Source organism: Pongo abelii, chromosome 1 (assembly GCF_028885655.2).
Source record: "Pongo abelii isolate AG06213 chromosome 1, NHGRI_mPonAbe1-v2.0_pri, whole genome shotgun sequence".
In the NCBI taxonomy this organism is placed as follows: Eukaryota; Metazoa; Chordata; class Mammalia; order Primates; family Hominidae; genus Pongo; species Pongo abelii.
In genome coordinates, this window is record NC_071985.2 from 173,045,189 (window position 1) to 173,060,253 (window position 15,065).

At 40.2% G+C, this 15,065-nt stretch overlaps 1 protein-coding gene across 5 annotated transcripts in view; it reads left to right on the forward strand.

Moving 5' to 3' along the window:
- C1H1orf87 (chromosome 1 C1orf87 homolog) overlaps positions 1-15,065 on the forward strand; it is a 144,485-nt gene that overhangs the window by 44,766 nt on the left and 84,654 nt on the right. For 3 of the 5 annotated variants that reach the window (XM_054533833.2, XM_063712110.1, XM_063712109.1), the window contains 3 exons: positions 5,070-5,182; positions 11,515-11,626; positions 14,312-14,468. The gene's annotated coding sequence lies outside the window, so the exon portion shown is untranslated. Of the gene's footprint in view, positions 1-57; positions 934-5,069; positions 5,183-11,514; positions 11,627-14,311; positions 14,469-14,654; positions 14,810-15,065 lie in introns of those variants that run through there. The other 2 variants (XR_010135750.1, XM_002810754.5) reach the window with 2 other exon arrangements.

Below are 15,065 nucleotides of genomic sequence, written 5' to 3' on the forward strand. Positions count from 1 at the left end.
TTGTCTTGGTCTATAAAACTTATTATAATTCTGAAGGGATTTCTGCTTTCTTTGCAGACATTTCTGTTTTACTGCCACCAAGTGGTCTAGATTAAAATTGGCAGTTTTGTTGCTCGGAGTTTCAAGAAGCAAAAGAAAGAAAGAAGAGTATTTTTATTTTTAAGTATAAGATACAAATAAATGATCCAGAAAGGCATCTTTCTCTCCTGCCTGATTCATTCTATTTTCTTCATCTAAATCATCTAAATATCTCCCCTAGTATACACACACCCACATGCGCACACACACACATACACACCCCATTCTATTTTCTCTATCTAAATCATCTAAATACCTCCCCCAGTACACACACACATCCCACACACATTATTCCAGCCAAAATCTAGAAGACCCTAGTATGGATGATGGCCTATAGTATCAATGGGCTATTCTACCTGTGTGATCTTGAATAATCCATTCTACTTTTCTTTTCTACAACAGAGATTTGGTGAAACACTATAAGGTTTTTTTTTTTTCAGCTCTTCTTCCCCATCCAATCCCTAGGTGGTATTTCTGATGTTTTATCCCATTTGCTATAAGATGGATTATGACCTCCAAAAATTTGTATGTTGAAGCCCTAATCTCCAAGTACCTCAAAATTTGACTATATTTGGAGATACGGTCTTAAGAGAGGTAATTAAGTTAACATGAAGCCGTTAGAATGGGCTGTAATCCAATCTGACTGGTGTCCTTATAAAAAGAGGAAATTTGTACACATAGATTACAGAGATGCAGGCACACAGAAGAAAGACTATATGAGGATACAGCAAGAAGGCAGCCATCTGCAAGCCAAGGAGAGAGGCCTCAGAAGAAACCAAACCTGCCAACACCTTGATCTTGGGCTCTGGCCTCCAGAACTGTGAGAAAATAAATGTCTGTTGTTTAAGCCACCCAGTCTGTGGTACATCATTATGGCAGCCCTAGCAAACTAATATGCCATCTGAAGCAAAGATACCAAATAATACATAATGTATAGACTTTGAAGCAAGCAACTGGTGTCTTGTTAAAGAGTCTGTGGCATGAAATTGTCTGAATCTCCAATCCTAAGAGGTCTCAGGATGATTGAAAACTAAAAGCTCCATCTGTGTAACTATATATACCTACATAGACATGTATATTTATATATGTAAATATGTATATTTACATATATGGATATATATTTATATATGTAAGTATATATGTACATACACATGCATATATGCTATATATACACACACACAGCTTTGAGAGTGAGACAAACTTAGGTTCAAATCCAGGCTCTGTCACTTATTAGCTGGGTGGCCTAGGCAAAATACTTCTCTAAGATTTATGACTTTGTTTTATATGACAAAATTGGAAAATAACAAAGTGTAATGGTAATACATATGTATTAAAGGGAGTAATCTTTCTTCTTCATAATCCATACTTATACCTCATGTATTTATTAGTCAGTGTTCTCTATAGGGACAGGACTAATAGGATAGATGTATATATGAAAGGGAGTTTATTAAGGAGTATTGACTCACATAACCACAAGGTGAAGTCCCACAATAGGCCATCTGCAAGCTGAGGTGCAAGGAAGCCAGTGCGAGTCCCAACACCTCAGGGAAGCCAACAGTGCAGCCTTCAGCCTGTGGCCAAAGGCCTGAGAGCCCCTGGCAAACCACTGCTGTAAGTCCAAGGGTCCAAAAGCTGAAGAACTTGGAGTCTGATGTTCGAGGGCAGGAAGCATTCAGCATGGAAGAAAGATGAAGGCCGGAAGCCTCAGCCAGTCTAGTCTTTCTATATTCTTCTGCCTGCTTTTATTCTAGCTGCACTGGCAGCTAATTAAATGGTGCCCACCCAGATTGAGAGTGGGTCTGGCTCTCCCAGTCCATTGACTCAAATGTTAATCTCTTTTGGCAACACCCTCATAGACACACCGGGGATCAATACTTTGCATCCTCAATCCAATTGAGTTGACACTCAATATTAACCATCACACCTCAGATCATGAAGAAAATAATTTCCACTTCTTTCCACCCCTTACTCAGGTCTCCCCATGGGGAGGTGCAGTTAATGCTAACCCTGAAAACTGATGTAGATTTGGACCTGTTTTCACAAGGAGAATGGCCCAACATTAAAGGGAAACAGCCTCTCTTTCCCCATTATTTTCTGCTGATGACTTAGCCTGTAACCCAACAAGCCCCCGGCTAAGTACACGTACCCAGCATCTGCTCTGCAGAATCAGCTAGACCCACAGGCAGGACCTAATCTTAACTTGGAGGAAGGAGAAAAGATCCCAAATCTATTTTTGTCAAAGAGCCCTGATCTTTAATATCTACTGGGCTACAAATAAAGATGACAATTTAGCTCCAGTTTGACTCCGTGTTTCAAAGTCTCTACTAGTTGGAATCCAGTGGAATGAAGCTTCTGGTCTTCTGAAAACAGGTACCAAGAAATCAGTGGTGTCAAGGAGTAAATATGGGTTCCTCAGGAAAACACTGAATTGATCTTGGCAGAGAATCATTGCCCTGGACCAGCACACTGGGATATCCAGTGGAACTTATTTTTATTATTATTTTTTAAATTTTCATTATTTATTTATTTTTTAATTCAATAGTTTTTGGGGAACAGGTAGTTTTTGGTCACACAGATGAGTTCTTTAGTGGTGATTTCTGGGATTTTGGTGCATCCATCATCTGAGCAGTGTACACTGTACCCAATGTGTAATCTTTCATCCCTCACCCCCTCCCACCCTTCCCCCCAAGTCCCCAAGTTTATTATATCATTCTTATGCCTTTGAGTCCTCATAGCTTAGCTCCCACTTGCAAGTGAGAACATACGATGTAAGGTTTTTCCATTCCTGAGTTACTTCACCTAGAATACTGGTCTTCAACTCCATCCAGGTATATATATATCTGGTAGAGATATATATATATATATATATCACAATTTATTTATCCACTCATTGGTTGATGGGCATTTAGGAAATGGAACTTCTTTTTATGAGATTTTAAGAGCAGTAAGCAAAGGCAAAAAGAGAAAACCACAGCCGCATTGTGCTCAGCATATAAAGTGGGAGAAAGATCCCATTCTATGGAGGCTTTACGGTTTCCTATAGAAATACTGGTTCCAAGGCAGCACAGAAATGTTTAGTCCCATCAGATTAATAATTTTTCATCTCAACAGAGTAGCATCCTGACAAGGAGTATTTGAAATAAGGAGATGTGTTTTGATAGCCACAATGAATGAATGGAGTGCACTCTTGGCATTCATTTTCAAGGGCTGGGGTTGCCAAATGTCCTGCAATGTTCTTGACAGTCCTGCAAAATGAAGCATGTCCCACCTAGAATGCCAGTACTACCTCCACCAAGAAGCACCACTGTAACTTGAGGATTGGGGCAATTATTCATTCTATTTCGTTCTTTAATATAACATTTTCTGAGCTCCTTCATAACAGGCCCTGAGTGAAAATCGATGGATCTGATATTAACAACATAGTCACCCATAAATTTCAAAGCATACCAGTGGATATTCCATGCATTCTCACCAACACACCAACACTGTACTTTGGTTGAATTTTTTTTCTCCCTTGGGAATATCATGGAAGCCACTTGAGAATAGCACTTTGAGGGTGTTCTCCAGTAGGATGTTATTATAATTACCTGCCAAGGATGCTATGGTCCAAAGTGTTCAAAGCATCAAACCCTCAAGAGACTACAACAGAACTGCACTCCTTATGATTCTCACAGTGTTGAGGCCACACTGGGCTTTATGCCAAAGAATGGGAGACACCTTTGCTTTTCCCTTTTATGTAATTCTGTCACCTGTTCACCAAACAAGTGCTGCTTGTGTTCTTGTGTCTCAGAGTCTCCCCACATCACTCCTTTATCATCCACTTCTAGCTGTGTATAGAATAGACTGGGGTACATGAGCAGGATACCTAAATTTCAGATAAACACTCTAATGTCCAACTTTTTTCAGACTCTGTCCCAGATACCACATAAAACCACATTATTTTTCTCCTTCAACATCCCTTTTCCACCCCTGGAAAAAAAAAATCCCTCATATAAATCCGCTCCCTAAGGCTTTACTTACCAGTTCAATTTATCAGATACATGTAAATCCTAGTTTAGGATCAAACTGGAATGCCCCCTCCTACTACATATGAATTTAATTAACTACACTTTCTTATACCTGTTGATGATTTACATAGATTAGATAAATAGAGGACAGATCCACTGACAGAGAGAGGGAGGAAGGAAGGAAGGAAGGAAGGAAGGAAGGAAGGAAGGAAGGAAGGAAGGAAGGCAGGCAGGCAGGCAGGCAGGCAGGGAGGGAGGGAGGAAAGAAAGTGGATGGGTGCTTGGCAGACACCAGACTCCCAATTAACTTTAGCTATTATCATTAATACATGTTGCAACAACTCTGCTATCAATGTCATTTTAAAAATGCAGAAACTGAGGCTCAATGTCACAGGCAATTAGTCTGTAACTTTAGGAGTCTAACTCATTGCTGACTCCAAAGTTCAGGCACTTTTGATTAAATTCTACGAGCTCTACATCCCAAAACTCAGCTATTTTGAGACCATGGAACAATGTATCATATATGGAAGACTGTATGTATACCCATTATGTATTTGTGCTTCATTCTGTAAGCATGGGTTCCTCTCTCATCACATTCTGACAAGGAGGGTAAACTGTCATTGTTGGACTGCAGTGCAGCTGAAGCCAAATGTCATGTCAGCTGCATGTCAACAAAGCCTACGTCACACTTGACATACACCAATTTATGCTATTCTAGAGATAATAACAGGCAGATTATGGAAATAAATAGGTATCTTTCTTCCACATGTATTGTGGGTGGATCAACTGTAAACAACATTTTCTTTATTTGAAAGTGGTAAATGCAACAGATGGGAAAATTTCTGTTAATAACATATCAGCAATCACGCATATCTATATTTTGTTTGTAAATATAAACTTGTTCTGAATCATAGTGAATTTTCTGCAAGTGTGGGTGTGGTTAACATTACTAGGGCTCATTATTATCCACTTCTCTCTTTTCAGGCACAGGGAGACTGTGCTCTTTTTAAGGTATAAGGCTGTCATTGATTCAGGCCAATGGACTGCATGCAGCAACAATGTGTGTGTCTCTCCTAAGGCAAAGCATTTCATTCCAGGTGGGTAACCTTCCAGCACTTTCTTGTCTTGCCACAGGCATCATGATAGCATGTGTTGAGAGGGAGGTGCTGTAGGGTCCACAGAGACCAGATTGTTGAGCCAACACATGGAGGATAATCATCCTGGAGAATTGCCCAAATCCACAGCAGAATTTGTGTGAATGAAAATTACATTTTTGATTTCTTAAGCCACGGAGCTGTAGGTGTTGTCTGTTAACACAGTGTAACTTGGCCTCTCCTGATTAACACTATGGGTGAAGTTATTTCATTCATATTGTAAGTTAACACATACATCTCTCTGTTGTAGTCAAAAGTAACATATGCATTGTCATCTGATACTCAAACTCTACAATCTGGCCCAAACCTACTTTAGCAATTTTGTCTTCTGAATTCTCCAAATGAACCTAGATGTGATTCCTTGGCCAAATCCCATTTCTTGCTTTTCTGTGTCTCCACTTATGTTATTCCCCTGATTAGTGTATTATCTTCCCTTCTCATATGTCAATTACTACCTGTCTTTTAAAGATTCAACTCATCTGTTAACTCTTCAAAGAAGTCTTTCCTAATCCTACAATTATGAAGTAATTTATCTTTCCTTTGGATTTTCACATTTATTTTTTGTTACTCTTCCTTACTTTATATCGTATCTAATGATTATTTATGAGCATGTTTTATCCCTCCTGCCGGTAATCTTTAGAGGGGCATTTGAATCTGATTCATCATTGTATCCTCAACAACTCACCATGGTGCCTTAAAATTACATTCAATAAATATTTGATAGATGTAGAGGTACCAGTATTATGAATTTAGTAAGTTTTATCATAAAATCAATTTGGGCCACTTGGGAGTGTCTAAAGGAGTCAAGAAGCATTCCTTTACTCAATCATTTTTTCTTCCCCTTTTAAAAAAAGGAGAGCATTATCCTAACCAGGCCATGTTTATTAGTGGGTGGGGATATTAGGCATTGAAAAGTCCTGCATATACACAAGGCCCATCTTCTAGGCCATGAAGCAGTATCAGGAAATAGAGCAGGCTTTCTTCTTTCCCCTCAAGCATTTAGGAAATGGGGATTTTATGGCCCTTGGGCTTAGGGGCTGGTGGTAAGAAAACTGGAACTGAAAGAAGAGTATCAGCAGCACTAACAGTTATTGGGAATGTAGAGTGTACCAGGAACTGTGCTAACTGCTTTATGTATATTATATCACTTGCTATTTCCAAGAGCAGCAGGGAGATGGTATCACGTGGTGGATAATGCATAAGCTCTGTAGCCAGACTTCATATGTTTTAATTCCAGCCCCATCACTACCTGAAATCTTGGACAAGGCACTTGACTTGTTTCTGACTCAGTTTCCTTAATTGAAAATAATACTCCCTACCTATTATGATAATAAATGTGTTGATAAATAAAAAACACTTAGAAGAAGGCCTGTACATGATAAGTGCACAATAAATATTGCTTTAAAAAAGAATGATATTGCTATTATACTCGGTTTATAGATTAAGGTACTAAAGCATAAATGCTAAGCTCATTGCCCAAGGACATTAAGGTAATAATTAGCAGAGCCAAGATTTGAATCCAAACCTTCTAGCCTCAGAATCAGCATTCTTAATTCTTCTACCATACAGCCACAGGCCTTCGGTATCACTGGGATAGAATGTTACAAGGAATATTAATGCTCCACCTGGCTGGGTGGAAGAATGGCCAGACCCGATAACTTGTGAGGTGTATTTCAACCTTGAGATTCTCTGTCTTAATCTGCTCAGACTACTATAATAAATATACCATATACTGGGTGGGTTATAAACAACGGAAATTTATTTCTTATGGTTCTGGAGACTGGGAAGTGCAAGATCAAAGTGCAGCAGATTCAGTGTCTGAAGAAGGCCTGTTTCCTGGTTCATAGACAGTCTTCTTCTTGCTGTATTTTCCCATGGTGGAACAGGCAAGAGAACACTCTGAAGTGTCTTCTATAAGGACTCTAAACCCATTCATGAGGGCTCTGCCCTCATGAACTAATCTCCTCCCAAAGGTCCCATCTCCTAATACCATCACCTTGGGGGTTAGGATTTCAACACATAAATTTGGGGAAACACATTCAGTATATAGCACTGTAGTTCTATTCACAGATGTTAAAACTTAAAGGCAGGTAAAGTTCTTAATAATCTAGAGCAGGGTAAGCTAATGGCAGAGGTGGCCAGATGGTCTTTATGTGGTTTAGAACTTCTGCTCTGTGGTCATTCTCTTGAACTTTATTACAACCACATTTTCCAGGCCACTATTATTATACTATAGAATTTTAAAACATAATGCTCCAAGGAGATGCTTTAGAGTCAGGCGAATGTGAATTTGAATCATTGCACTCCCATTTATTTGTGGTAAGATCTTGGGCAAGTTATTCAACCTCCTATCAGGTTAACCTCTGTTGGGTTCCTGTACCTTATAACTGCCTGGGTACTACCTCTTCCAATAGCTCCTACTAACAATTTTGTACATGATTCTACCACCCACCAGCTCCATCCCCCAATACAATTCATTGGTTCAGATATTTCCTGACCAAGCTGGGCTGACCATAATTTCTCCTGTAGCAAATGGAAAACACTTGAATGAAGTTTCATTTCAATGAAATGAAACTTGTGAATTATGATTAGTGACTTTCTTTCTGGTGATTATTTATTAGCATGTTTTATCCCCCAGCATGTGGCCTGGGGGATGAGAAAACGCTAATGTGTGCTACAGAGAAGAATAAATGAAGCTGATACATACAGTAGCAGAGAAAAGAGTCCTAAAAAAATTCCCTGCCATAGTCCCTGACTGTTCCAGAGGCCTGGGTTCATTTCTGTACTTAGTTTCATGAGAAATTCCTTTTTTGCTACAGTCGGCTCTAGTGGAGTTTCAGCTATGTACAACCAAGGTCCTGGACAATCCAACACTCTGAGATCGGATTCCTCATCAGTAGAACGGAGAAAATAATACCCTGCATCCCTTATAGGATCATTACTGAAATTAAATGAAGTGCCACATATAAAGTGCCTCATCCAATGACTAGCACATAGTAAACCTTAAATAGTATCTGCTATGATAATATGCTTATCAAAATCACATTATACTATTAAAAGACATCTATCATGTTTATTTTCTCTTGTGTATGTAATATACACTTGTGATCACATACTATGTACTATCACTGTGCTCAGAATGGGCTATGTGCGGAGTAAGACATAGTATTTATTCATCATCAACAATTGAGCAGGTGAGAAAGATTCTAAAGCCATAATTACTATCGAAATAGTAGATTCAATAAAACTGCTGGTTTACTGAAAAGAGTGAACCATCTGACAGGGGGCGTTGAGGATAAATGCCTTTGCAGGGTCAGTAACACGGACATGATCTTAAAAGTCAGAAACCGAGTCACAAAAAAGACCTTTCAGGCAGAACAATGACAAAAACACTCAGCAGAGTCACGTGGGGATAAAACTCCAGGGAAGGTTGCAGAACACCAGTTAACTGCAGCTGAAGTTCATTGGGTTGGGAGAGAACGTGGGACATGAGTTTGGGGAGGTGAGCAAAGCCAAACCAAAGAGGCCATAATGAAGAACGTGAACTCTAGCGTTCTTCAGCACTGTAAGGTGACTAAGGTTAATAATAATTGATATGTATTTTAAAACAGCTAGAAGAGAAGTTTTGGGATGTTTTCTTGTACACAAGTATTGAAATATTACTTTTACCCCATAAAATATGTATAAGGAAAGAACACTAATAGCAGTAAACTCTTGCAGTACCAAACACTATTCTAAACATGTAAACTCATTTTATCTTCACATTATGGTACATATTGGTATTATTCATGAAGAAATAAAGTCACAGAAAGGCAAAGTAGTTGCCTGAAATAACATCATATTAAATGGAAACCAGGTATTGAACCCTGTTAAGGGTTGAATGGTGTCCCTGCCTCCCAATTTATTTGTTGGAGTCCTAGCTCTGACCATCAGATCTCACAGTGTGACCTTATATATATGTAGGGTGGTTGCAGAGGTAATTAGCCCAATATCACTTGTGTCCTTATACACAAGGGGAAATTTGGACACAGACACACACACAGGGAGAACACCATGTGAACATAAAGACGGAGATCTACAAGCCAAGCAACATCACAGACTTCCTGCAAACCCCCAGAAACTAGGAGAGAGGCATGGAACAGATCCTCCTTCACCATCATCTGAAAGAACCAACCCTGCCAATACCTTGACCTCAGACTTCTAGCCTCCAATAACTGTGAGACAATGCATTTCTGCTCTTCAATCTCACTTTGTGGTACTTCGTTATAGCAGCCCTAGAAAACTACCACAGGGCCCAAAGTTGGCCCATCTAATCAGTATGCTACACAGTCTTGTTTTTCCAGAGCCAAGAGAGCATTTTAAGGAGAAAAGAAACTTGACCATATTTGCATTCAATTTAAAGTCGGCCTGCCTTTGCTTGTCTTTTTACCTGAAGTCCCCCATTAGTCATAAAGATTAGTAGCTTGGGTCCTGCATGTCTCTTGGAGAAAAAACAAATGTAACACCTCCATATCTTTGTAATACATCTCAGTTTAACATCAGTATTTGCCTCTCCTCTATTTGGACAAGAGACTTCACTACAAAATGCCTCATTTTTATAGATCTGTGATTAGACTGTTCAAAAGAGCAGTTCTTTATTGCTTCCTGTTTATAAACTCATTCTACTTTGACTTACAAGGGCAAGAACAAAACATTGGAGACCATTTTTTTTCCTCTTCCTTACTCTGTTAGATGGTAAATGTAAAATCCTGAAGTTTTAGGAGGGGGCATTCTTTGGTCCCCTTATTACAGCTATTCGTCTTTCTTTGGGAAGAAAGGAGAGAGCACTGACTCGGATGGAGATGTTTCTGTGGAATCTTTCCCTGGTGACTCGTAATCTAAAGCTGTTGAATTCAAGGAAGGTAGTTTTAACCACAGTATTTAATCTTATGGAGACATTAATTGCACAGCTTTTTGTTTTGCCTTGTTTAATATAAACCACTGGAGAGATGTTTCGTGGTTGTGTCATTTCATGAAGCAGAGTGTAAAGTAGAAAATAGCAGATAAGAAAAGACCACTCCTTAGGAATTCTGTCACAGAATCTGCATTCTGTAAGGAATGAAAAGCCTTAAAACAGCAGCAATAAAAATATTATCATTAATACATATTTATAGTAACAATGGCTAACATCCACAGAGGAAGTAAGGAGGAGGGGCTGCAGGGGCTATAGAGGCTACTTCCTGAGTCAGGCACACCTGGATATTTTATTGTGCTTCAGACTTTTCCTAGCTACATTCCCTTCAGCAAGTTTTTTATCTTCTCTAAGCCTCAGGTTCCTAATCTCTGATATGAGAATATTAATAGTCTTTTTTCATAAGGTTGTTATGAAGATGAAATGGAATGTTGAATGAAAAGCTCTTAACTCAGTGTCTGGCCATACTAAATATTCACTAAATATTAGCTGCTATTGTTATAAACAATAATATAATTTATTATAAGCCTGTTGCATGTCAGGGACCTCCAGGTACATTATCTCTAATCCTGATAACAACCTTAGAGGGTAATTATTATTTTCTCCACCTTACAGATAAAACAGTTAAATTACTTGTTCAAGGTCACTCAGCAGAGGTTCCCTCAGGCCTGAAAAATAGATCAGATTTCACCTGAATACCATCAAACTGGTAGAAGAGCTGCCCAACAGAAAACCTCTCACCAATGCCACTATGTTTCAAGTTGGCATTTGTAAAACCTACAGAGTCAAGATAAGGTCAAAGGATAGTCTTTAGTAGAGTAACTAATTTGGTTGAAACCAATTTGCTCCTTCAAGCTTTATCACAGAATTTATAGGAAAACTCAAAATGCCATCCAATCAATTAACTGTATCCTATAGATAAAATTTAATAACCTGAAGTTTAAGAGTCTCTATGTTAGGTCTCTTTGGGTAAAGATCAATGACGGTCATCTCAAAATACTATAAACAAAAGCGACGTTTATTACTCGCGTGTTTGAGAGTTTTGGAATCTCTAATTTCAGGCATAGCTGGATCCAGGCTCTTTGCTTTCCTCTCCTTCCCCACGCTGGCTCCATTTTCAGCTCTGTTTTTCTCTGTTGGCTGACTTCTTCCTCCTCTCTGAAAAATTGCAGTATGTGTTGATACAGATATCAACACCTTATCCTCACAGTCTAGTAATCTTAACAGACATAAACTTTTTTCCCCCTGTATGTGTATACAAATGATCCTTGAACAACACAGGTTTGAACTGTGCAGGTGCACTTATAGGCAGATTTTCTTCCAGCTCTACTACCTCCAAGACAGCAAGATCAATACCTCCTCTTCCTCCTCCTCTTCAGCGTACTCCATGTGAAGATGTTGAGGATAAAGACCTTTATGATGATAACTTTCACTTAGTAAGTACATTTTCTCTTCCTTATGATTTTCTTAATAAGATTTTCTTTTCTCTAGCTTACTTTATTATAAGAATACATTATATATTACATATAACATACAAAATATGTGTTAATTTATAATGTTATCAGTAAGGATTCCAGTCAACAGCAGACTATAAGCAGTTAAGTTTTGGGAGAGTCTAAAGTTACATGCAAATTTTCAACTGCATGAGGAGTCATCACCCCTAACCTCTGTGTTGTTCAAGGGTCAGCTGCATTGGTCATTGATAAGAACTCTGGCCTTCTTAAGCCATAGAGTATAATCAAGCAGCACTTTGATTGAAAATACCCACAAGGACTCCTTGAAATAGGAAAAGAGATTCCCAAAGAAAGCATTCATTTCACAGAAAGAAAGAATAGGCAAGCGTTTTAGGTAGACAAAACTCCCACCTGTACCATTTTCATTAGAGTATTTTTAGAGATAAATTTTAATATTTAATTTTGGTTCTATTCTCCTTCATTCATTCAGTCAAAAAATTTTGTAGAGCATACTATAATCTAGACACTGTTCTGGATATTTAACAAACACAGAGAAGAAAAAGAAAAGAAGAGTCCTTCAATAGCATGACATTAAATTTTCCCATGGATAATATAATAAATTACCACACACAAATGGATTGTCTTACATTTTTGAAGGTTTGAAATCCAAAATCAGTCTCACTGGGCTAACGTCAAGGGGTCAGCAGAATAGATTCCTTCTGGGGGTCTTGAGTAGAATGAGTTTCCTTGCCTTTTCTAGCTTCCAGAGGCCATCTGCATTCATTGGCTCATGATCCCTTCCCCAAATCCCTGTACCCTCTTGCCTCCATTGTCACATTTACTTCCTCTTCTGTAATCAAATCTCTCTCACCTCCCTCCTATAAAGACACTTGTGATTACATTTAGGGCTCATCTGAAAAATTTAGATAATCTTCCCCTCTCAAGTTCCTTCACCTAATCACATCTGTAAAGTTCTTTTTGCCATGGAAGGTAATATTCACAGGTTCTGGGGATTAAAAGGTGGACATCTTGAGGGAGGGGCATTATTCAGCCCTCTACAGCATAGCACGAGAAGCCCGGACAACCAAAGCAAATAAATACCACACTCTCAGACAAAGACAGACATATTTCCTAAGAGAGAAACCACAAGTTATATATAAGATGAAGAAGCCACTTTCAGCTCTGGAATCCAGTTTGGCTTCTTCCAAAATAAGAGCAAACATTTATATTGTTCGTTATGTGTCAGGCATTGTTCTAAGTTCCTTTCTTATATAACTCGCTTAAACTCCACAAAAAGTCATCCTCATTGTATAGAAGAGGAAACTAAAGCACAAAGATGTTAAGTGATTTGCCCAAGATTACATTGAACTAGCAGGGCAAGGATTTGAACTCAAGGTGTCTGATTCCCAAGTTCAGGTATCATTTGAGATCCAACTTAAAGAATGGATAGGCAGGCTGACACAATGAGAAATGGAAGGGCATTATAGGCAGAGGAAACAAAGTGAACAAAGGCACCGAGGCAGAGATATGAAAGGCAGATTCAGGCCAGTGAGTAGACTGGGAGAAGTAGTGGGAGATCAAGCTAGAGATCTAGCTTGAAGTCGGATAGTGGAAGGTCTTGAAACCACAAACACCTGCTGTGGCTGATGAGATCTTTCAGACATTTGAGTAGAGGAGGGGGCTTGTCAGAGTTGGGCCTTGGGAAGACTGATCTGGAAGCAACGTGAAGGCTAGGAGGGAGGAGTGAGAAGGGAGCTGTCACCGCTTCTTTGCTCCCTTAGCACTTTCTATACCATAGAATGTGGCTGTATGTCTCACCCACTAGAGAGTGAATCCCTGGAGGTGAGCTGAGTGTGCTGTCCACCTCTGGCTGCATGTGCCAGTGGGTGATACATTTACCTGCAAAGCACAGTACAGCTAGTGGTTAGGAGGCAGGGGTACGGATGCTGGAGCTGCTGCTGCCTATGTTGACGCAAATAACAATACCGTTTGGGAATCAATCTAAAGTGTCTTTGCCTACATCAGCTGAAGTTTCTTTTAGCATAATAACAACTGTCTGGAAATGTAGGATATGCAGATCTATATTCTAATCTTAGCTCTGTACTTGCTTTTGCAGGATTTGGAGTAGTTTATCAATACCCCAACTTATTTCTTTTCTCTTTAAAATAAAGTAAAACTATTTTATTTATAACTATTAACTTGGGAGGTGAGAGTTATCCAGCTTGTCACATAAGGGATCTGGCATAGAGATAGTACTCAACGTTATTATTATCAATCTATGATATTCTGGGTTTTTTTGTTTTTTTTGTTTGTTTGATACGGAGTCTCTCTCTGTTGCCCAGGCTGGAGTGCAGTAGTACGATCTTGGCTCACTGCAAGGTCCACCTCCCAAGTTCAAGCAATTCTCCTGCCTCAGCCTCCAGAGTAGCTGGGATTACAGGCGCGCCACCACCACACCTGGCTAATTTTTTGTATTTTTAGTAGAGACGGGGTTTCATCATGTTAGCCAGGATGGTCTCGATCTCCCTGACCTCGTGATCTGCCCACCTTGGCCTAACAAAGTGCTGGGATTACAGGCGTGAACCACTGAGCCCGGCAGATATTCTTATTTAATTTAGTCACCAAATCCCAGTTAGGACAGTGTTATTATTTTGCCCCGTTTTACAGAGGCGGAAACAATCTCAGGGAAAAGAATGGATTTACTCAAGCCATACAGTGGAGACGTCTGGATTTGAACCTACTGTGTTGGAATCTCAACTATGTGCAAACTCACAAAGGGAAATGAAGCCTTCGGAGGAAGGGCGGGACAAGGGTGACCACACAGGTGAGAGAAATGGGCTTCTAGAAGGACGCCCGCATATCTCTGAGGAACAGAGAAGGCACAGATCAAAAACACCTAGGCTCTTCACCCGTCGGCAGCCAGAGCCTGGGTCCATTGCCTAGGCAGTGGAGAAAAACCTGGTCCCCGCCCAGAAACAGCCTTCAGCGTCCTTAGCGACCAGGGCGGAACAGGCGCCGCCCGCAACGCGGGCCCTGTGATTGGCCGGATTCCTGGGCTCGGGCCCCAGGCCCCGTCCAGTCCCCGGGTCTGAGAGTGTCAGCTTCCTGGGGAGAAGCACGGACCGCGTACCTCTGAGCTGCCAGGGTGGGGACGCTGCCCTAGCGGTAAGCCCCCCGGCTCTGTTCTCTCCGGGGAATCAGGGCCGACACGCAGCTGCTGGGCAGGGAGGGGATTTGAGGATCACGAATTCCTGGTCCGGAAGATTCCAGACAGATGCAAAGAGGTTGCAGGTCCCCGGGATGAGGGGCTGCCCTAGCACTGAAGGTCTTTAGTATTGGACTTTTGGGAAGAACCCTGGCCTAGACATCAGACCCAAGTACTGGAAACAGTCCCGTCCTTCATTCCTCTGTGATCCTTGTC